Raw genomic sequence first — 8851 nt, 5'->3', positions numbered from 1 at the left:
TGTAACCTTGGGCGTGACTATGCAGCCATCTGCGTGTCATGGGCGCCATGCTTGTAACCTTTCACGCGGCATGTGCGGCCACACGCGTAACCTTGTGTAGGGCATGTGTAGCTGAGGTCACAGCCAATTGTGTTGAAGTGCGGCACGGGCAGCAGCCCAGCATGCGTAGCCTGCACCATTACCCGTAGCTATGTCGGTCGTGCCTGCCATGTTGTGTGCGGTTGTGCACCCTTGCCCACAGCAATGTGCATTGTTGCCTGCCACCTTACGCGTGGTGGTGCACCCTTTCCCCCAGCTATGTGCGCGTGGTAGCCTATACCCATGCTCGCGATAGTGGAGCCTTACTAGCAGCCATGCGCGAGGTGGCATGCAACCATGTGTGCGGTATTGCAGCCACGCCCGTATCCATATGCGCGGTAGCCTGCCTCGACGACAGCAGCATTGCGCTAGTGCAACTTCGCTCGCAGCGATGCCTACACCTTGTGCGGCCATGCCAGCTGCCTTCCTCGTGGGGGTGGTGCAGGCATGCATGATAGCCAGCATCCATGTCTGTGTGGTACAGCCTTGCATGTTACCATACAAGGAGCAGCCTATACCTTGTTAGGCCATGCCAGCCACATGTGCGCTAGGTAGTGCAGCCGTGTGCAAGACAACCTGCCATCATGCATGCGACATGTGCAGCCATGCCAGCATCCATGCGCGCGATAGTGTAGCCTTACCCGCAGTCGTGCGCTCGCTGGCCTGTAACCTTGTGCGAGGTAGCACAGCATGCTTGCACCCGTGCGCGTGACAGCATCCATGCGGTAAGGCCTTGATTGCTGCCAAGTGCGCGGCAGCCTGCCACCATGCATGCACCTTGTGTGGCCATGCGTGCGGTGTTGCTGCCTTATGCACTGCCTTTATATGCACTTAGGCACTCTTAGGGGGGCTTGCGTAGGCATGGTCATGGGCACATATATGTGCACACTTGCGGCATTCAAGAGCACCCTTAGGCAACATTTGCTGCATTCAAGAGCACAATTAGGTGACACTTGGGCTACACTTGGGTCCACGCGTAGACACACTTATTCAACACTTGGGGGTACGTATAGGCACACATAAGGAGACACTTGGGGCATTCAAGAGCACACACAGGAACACTTGGGTGCAAACTTAGGCAACAGTTATGGGCATGCATGGGCACAGTTAGGTAACACTTGGGCCATTCAATGTGCACATGTAGTCAACACTTGGGGTGTTATGCGGCCATTCAATGTGCACACATGGGCATATGTAGTCAACACTTGGGGCACGCATAGGCACACACTTGGGCCATTTAAGAGCACGTTGTCATGGCCTTAGACCTTTCTAAGCAACCACGCCAGCACTTAGCACTTCCATTAGCACTAAGTCAGACTAACCACCCTCCTTAAGGGACTTGGGAAGGGAAGAAGTGAACACAAGAGTGAGTTTGAGAAGAATGAACTTGTATTGTACTAAGAGAACTCTTGATTACAAGGCTTGAGAACTCACTTGCTTGGTTGAACATTCTTGGTTGGTCCTTGGTGAGTGCCTATGCCAAATGAGGCACCACCTACCCCAAGCTACAATGGATGGTTAAGATATTTACAAATGTCCTCCATCCAACGGTTGGGGAGGAAACTAGAAGCCTCCCACCTCCTTAGTGGAGCTCCAGAAATCTCTCCCAAAATATCTCCTATGAATATCTTCTACAAATATCAACAATAAAATATCTATTATTACTACACCTTTGTAGAAAACTCTAGAACTTGGACCTTACTTAGCCCAATGGCCTAAGTCTAAGGGCTTGGTGAGCTAGGCCCGTGGGCCTATGTTGGGCAGGTCGTGACACTCTCCCCAACTTAAATCTACGACACCCTCGTCGTAACCTCCTTGTGGTATTTTTATTCACAAGCCATCTCAGCATGCCAGTTGTCTCCCATCTTGTCTCGCTCTCTGGTCACCCCTTCCACTTGACTAAATACTCCACGTAAGGAGATAGTTTGTCTCTGGATGATTGGATCAACAACCAAATTAACCACCTTCTTTGCTTACTTGTGTAGGTGTTGGTCTCTATTCCACAGTTTTAGCTCACCTGACTTTTATCTCACAAGCTTGGCTCCCTCACAACCGACACTCTGATACCACAACTGTCATGGCCTTAGACCCTTCTAAGAGACTGCACTGGCTCTTAGCACTCCCACTAGCACTAAGTCAGCCTAACCATCCCCCTTTAAGGGACTTGGGAAGAGAAGAAGTGAACACAAGAGTGAGTTTGAGAAGAATGAACTTGTATTGCACTAGAGAGCTCTTTAGTACAAGGCTTGAGAACTCACTTGCTCGGTTGAACACTCTTGGTTGGTCCTTAGTGAGTGTCTTTGCCAAATGAGGTAACACCTATTTGTAGGCACCCGAAGTTACAATGGATGGCTAAGATATATACAAACGTCCTCCATCCAATGGTTAACTGCGTATTTAAGTCATCTATAAAGGATTCTACCCTCGACAATCAACAAGGGTCGAGGGACTCGAGATCTATCTCCACCTACAAGCTTGCAACCTACGTTCTCCAAAGACCCACGTTAATATTGTATTATAACACTTGAGTAGGAGACATGCAAACTCCTCCGCACCTAGGCGCGACTTAGAAGCATGATTTGCCAAATAGCAAAGGCCACAAGATCGAGTATGAGAAAGCACTTATAAGCAACAAACCTTTGATAATGCAAATTTTTTAAAAGAACAAGGGGAGGGGGGAAGGGACCTGTGATTTGTTTCCACTTGCAAGCTTGCAACCTATGTTCATCAGAGACCCACGTTAATGTCGTATTATAACACTTCCGATAGGAGGCATCCAAACACCTCTGCACCTAGGCGCGATTTAGAAACGCATTTCTCCAAATACCATAAGGCCAAAAAACCGAGCATGAGAAAACTCTTGCAAGAAACAAACCCACGAGAATGCAATTTTCTTTTTAAAAACAAAAGGGGGGGGGGGGGAGGGGGAGGGACTCGTGATCTGTCTCCACCTGCAAGCTTGCAAACCTATGTTCTCCAAAGACCCACGTTAATGTCACATTATAACACTTGCGGCAGGAGGCATGCAAACACCTTCGCACCTGGGCATGACTTAGAAATGCATCCCTCCAAATAGCAAAGGCCACAAAACCGAGCATGACACAACTCTTGCAAGCAACATACCCATGAGAATGAATTTTTTTTTTTTAAAGTAAGGAGGGGGAGGGACTCATGATCTACCTCCACCTGCAAGCTTGCAACCTATGTTCTCCAGAGAGCCACGTTAATGTCGTATTATAACACTGGCCGCAAAAAGACATGCAAACACCTCCACACCTAGGCACGACTTAGAAACGCACTTCTCCAAATAGCATAGGCCACAAAACCGACCGAAAAAAAACCCTTGCATGTAACAAATCCATGATAATGTAAGTTAAAAAAAAAAACAATGGGATGGGGAGGGGGGACCAACCAAATATTTATTGTGCCCATTGACTTGACCAATGATTGGGCATGTCAATGTAGACAACAGCCCACCCCTTGCACCATGACCTACATATGATGACAATCCAAAGAGCAAAGAGGGGTGGAAATGCATGACTATGGCCACGCTCGCAAAAAGTGGCATTGACACAACTGCACATGGCTGGAAGCAAAGCACGTCAAACTGCCACGTTACCTAGATGGGATTAATCAATGGGGCCAATGCGTCATTTCCACGTTTTTCACATGCCATAACTCTCTTAGGCATGCTTACAAAAACTAGCAAAAGTGGTAGTAGGCTGCGGTGAGGGTGTAGGTGCAGTGTGCAGGTAGCCATGCAAACCCACCAGCACACATTGGCCAGCCAAGGTGCAAAACAAGGGGCTAATCATTCGGACCATCATGCCATATTGCTATCCTTCACATGCCATGCAACTCTTTGGCATGTTGTGTGGCTACCGACGAATGTGGCAGCAGCTATGCAGGGAGCCACGCAATCCCAGCAACACGCCATGGTAGGCCACAGCACACATCAAAGGCAGTCATCGGAACCAACGTGACTTGATGGTGATTTTCACATACCATGCCACTAGGGGTGCATCTGGCAGTAGCTGTGGGGACACAAAAGCACAAGGCAGGAACCCTTACGCACCCAATAGCCCAGGGTAGCAGGCAGCGGTGTGTGGCAGAGGGGCTGGACATCAGGATGCCTTGGTCATTTACTTGTTTTCAAATGCCATGCCTCTCTTGAAAATGCTATGCAGCTATGGACACATGTGACAGCAACTGTGGGGGCATGCAGCGGAAAGTAGGGAGCCATGTGCACCCAGCAGCACACGGTTGCAGGTAGTGGTGTGTGGCAGATGGGCTGACCATCTGGACAGACGAGCCATGTACTTGTTTTCACATATACGCCAAGCCTTTGTTGGGCTTTCTTTGTAGCTACGAGCATAAGAGGCAACAGCCGTTGAGGCATAGCGGTATATATTAGGCAACCATGAGGGCCAAGCAGCATGCCGTGGCAGGCGCAACACACACCAAGGGCCAAATCTTTAAAACCAACATACCGTGCGGGTGTTTTGCACATGCCATGCCACTCTTGGGCATGCTGTACGGTGACAGACGCATGTGGTTGAAGATGTGGAGGCATGACAGTGCAAGGCAGGCAGCCATACGCGCTTAGCAACACACAATGGTAGGCAAATGTGTGCGGCATAGGGGATGACCGTCGGGACGGACGCACCATGTATATGTTTTCACACGCCATGCCTTTATTGGGCATGCTTTGCATCGGCGGGCACATGTGGTAGTAGAAGTGGGGGCATGGCAGCGCATGGCAGGTAGCCATGTGCGCCTAGTAGCCCACGGTGGCAGGCAATGCTATGCGACAGAAGGGGGCGACGTTGTGAGATAGAAGGGCTGACCATTCGCATGGACATGCACCTTCGTTGGGCATTCTGTGCTGCGACTGGCACATGTGACAGTAGCTGTGGGGTCATGGCATGCAAGGTAGGCAGCCATGCACGTCCAGCTGCTCGTAGTGGCAGGCCTCGGAGCACACCAAGGGCCAACTCATCGAAACCGACGTGCCATTTCACTTTTTTTTCCCATGCCATGGGTCTTTTGGGTTTGCCAACCATGCCTGCTCATTGTCTGCTACCCCACTATACAGCCCCTAGGAAACCACCTGGGGAGTGGCACCCCCCTCCCTCAAGTATCTCTTATGATCTTTGCCCCTTTCCAGAAGGAGACATGACCCCCCCAAAAAATATACCAGACTATTTTTTGAGCTTCAATTCTCCAAATCAAATGAAACTTGGTATGAAATTAAGGAAAAATTTTCATATAAAAATCATAGTTTTCTGATAAATATTTAGTTTTTTATTAATATTTTAATATTAAAAAACATATTAAATTAAAAAAGCTATAAAAAATTCATTTTAATGTATTTTTCTGGAAACTAAATTTTGGATGCCTTTCAAGGGTTGATAGAATGTTCTGAAAATATATTGGGCCATTCCAACATATCTTGATATTTTTTATATTTTATAATTGAAGCATTACGAAAAATACCCAAAAAAATGGAATTGCGGGGTTTAAGTGAAAATGATTGTACCTTGAGTGCCAAATAGACAATTGTAAGGCTTTTCTAACCCAAAGGGATGTTTTGCACAACATGATTTAAAGACCCAAACTATGTTGTGCTGCCATGGCCTTGAAGTGTGTAGCAGTCGGTGCCTCGTGTGCAGCCAAAGGCCGCAAAGGACCCTCTGTTGCATGGGCCATAGGGACCACGACGACACCCATGTGTGAGCCATGTGCATGCGGCTATGTGCACAGAGGACTACGGATGTGGGCATAGAAGTGCAGCAATGCCTACAACCTTACGCGCGCCATGTGCTGAAAAGCCTGTGGCATGTGCGGCCATGCTAGCCATCATGATTGCCGCATGGGAGGCCATGCCCGCGAACTTGTGCACCATAGTGCAGCCATGCGCGATGCATGTGCGACGACGCAAAGAAACCTTTCGCGCGGCGGTGTAGCCGTGCAGGCAACCTCATGAGTGGCACATCCGGAAACTCCCGAAACCAGGAGTATGACGAGGCAGCGATGGGCATGGCATATGCAGCCATGCGTGCGACCTGGAGGGCGGTGTGCAGCAACGTACGCAACCTTGCAAGTTGTAGGGCAGCCAGGGGCGCGGCATGTGCAGCCATGCCTGTAACCTTGCACGCTTGGTAGTGTAGCCATGTGCAAGACAGCCTGCCATCATGCACGCGGCATGTGCAGCCATGCTTGCATCCATGAGCGCGATAGTGCAGCCTTGCCCACAGTCGTGCGCGTGATGGCCTGCAACCTTGTGCTACGTAGGCAGCCATGCTTGCACTCGTGCTCACGACAGCGTCCGTGTGGTAAGGCCTTGATTTTGGCCAAGTGCGCTGCAGCCTGCCACCATGCATGCACCTGGTGCGGCTGTGCGTACGGTACTACAGCCTTGTGCATTGCCTTCATATGCACTTAGGCATATTTAGGGGGGCACGCATAGGCATAGGCATAGTCATGGGCACGTATATGTGCACACTTGCGGCTTTCAAGAGCACACTTAGGCAACATTTGGGGTATTCAAGAGCACAATTAGGCGACACTTGGGCTACACTTGGGTGCACGCGTAGGCACACTTAATCAACACTTGGGGGCACGTATAGGCACACTTAAGGCGACACTTGGGGCATTGAAGAGCACGCACAGGCACACTTGGGTGCACACAGAGGCAACAGTTGTGGGCATACATGGGCACAGTTAGGCAACACTTGGGCCATTCAATGTGCACATGTAGTCAACACTTGAGGTGTTGTGCGTCCATTCAATGTGCACACATGGGCACATGTAGTCAACACTTGGGGGCACGCGTAGGCACACACTTGGGCCATTCAAGAGCACGTTGTTATGGCCTTAGACATTTCTAAGAGACTGCGCCGGCTCTTAGCACTCCCACTTGCACAAAGTCAGCCTAACCACCCTTCTTAAGGGACTTGGGAAGAGAAGAAGTGAACACAAGAGTGAGTTCGAGAAGAATGAACTTGTATTGCACTAGAGAGCTCTTGAGTACAAGGCGTGAGAACTCACTTGCTTGGTTGAACACTCTTGGTTGGTCCTTGGTGAGTGCCTTTGCCAAATGAGGCAACTCTTACCCCAAGTTACAATGGATGGCTAAGATATTTACGAATGTCCTCCATCCAACGGTTGGGGAGGAAAATAGAAGCTTCCCACCTCCTTAGCGGAGCTCTAGAAATCTCTCCCAAAATATCTCCTATGAATATCTTCTACAAATATCTACAATAAAATATCTATTGTTACCACACCTTTGTAGAAAGCTCTAGAACTTGGACCTTACATAACCCAATGGCCTCAGTCCATGGGATTGGTGAGCTAGGCCCGTGGGCCTATATTGGGAAGATCGTGACACTCTCCCCCACCTAAATCTACGACGCCCTCGTCACAACCTTCTTGTGGTACTTTTATTCATGAGCTGTCTCGACATGCCAGTTGTCTTCCATCTCGTCTCGCTCTCTGGTCGCCCCTTCCACTTGACTAAATACTCCACGTAAGGAGATAGTTTGTGTCTCTGGATGATTGGATCAGCAACCAAATTAGCCTCCCTCCCGTAAGGAGTAACGCCTATTAGGGTTCTTCTGTAGTCACATAACTTGTGCCTCCTACAATGTCGTATGGTTGGCTCTGTTCTCTCGTTTGCATCTTCCTCTTCTTGGCATGGATGGCTTGCTACCAAATTCTCCTTTTCTTTCCCTCCCATCCAAGGGCAAGTAAGCACCTAGCCCCTGGATGGTGTTGGAGAACTCCTTTAGTCCGAAGGTTTGTCTCGACCCCTCGAGCAACAATATATATGGGGCATTCTTTGGAGTTGATAGCCTTAGGACAACCATGGCCCGAGTTCCTTTGCCTCCTCCATCAAGGCAAGGTTGTGTGTGGCTCCTGCATCTACCTTCGCTTGTGTGGGCTTCCCATTGATGCACACTTTTGTACACATCAACCCCTTTTGAGAGTTAAGGGCCTTGACCCCTATCTCGGCCTTGCTGGCACGATGCTGCATTAGGGACTCCATGCAAGGTGGCTCTTCCTCTTGGCCCTCTTCCTCCAATAGGGCACTAAGAGCTTTCCTCCTGGGGCAATCCCTAAACCAATGTAGCTCATCACATGGGAATCACTTGTCTCTAGGCTTGAACCACCTCTTATCACGCTTATGCCTTAGTGCCTCTCCTTTAGACAAGTCATAAGAGGTAGTGGCTTCCCTCGCTGCTGTCCTCCTACTCTTCCCATACTTCTTCTCCAATACGAGCTTCCACCTTATCCAACCCCTTTGCATACTTGAGCCTTGAAGGTGGCAACCATCTCCTCTTGGTTACTTACTATGGTGTTGAGAGCACCTTGTAGGGACCCCTTGTGCTCCCCCATCTGGCCATCAAGCTCCTCCCAGAGCTCCACATGGCCTTTGAGCTCCTCCCCACTTTGCCTCGGCCAATACTTGCTCCCCTCGAGCTAAGCGAGGCCCCATAGCGATGCCAAACTCGACAGACTTGCCTTCGCTCCTTCTTTGTTTACTTGTGTAGGTGTTGGTCTCTATTCAACAGTTTTAGCTTGCCTGTCTCCTATCCCACAAGCTTGGCTCCCTCGCAACCGGAGCTCTGATACCACAACTATCACGGCCTTAGATCTTTCTAAGAGACCGCGCTGGCTCTTAGCACTCCCACTAGCACTAAGTCAGCCTAACCACCCTCCTTAAGGGACTTGGGAAGAGAAGAAGTGAACACAAGAGTGAGTTTGAGAAGAA

The sequence above is a fragment of the Macadamia integrifolia genome, unplaced genomic scaffold (genome assembly GCF_013358625.1).
Source record: "Macadamia integrifolia cultivar HAES 741 unplaced genomic scaffold, SCU_Mint_v3 scaffold164, whole genome shotgun sequence".
Classification (NCBI taxonomy): Eukaryota; Viridiplantae; Streptophyta; class Magnoliopsida; order Proteales; family Proteaceae; genus Macadamia; species Macadamia integrifolia.
Note: the sequence above shows the minus strand (reverse complement) of the source record.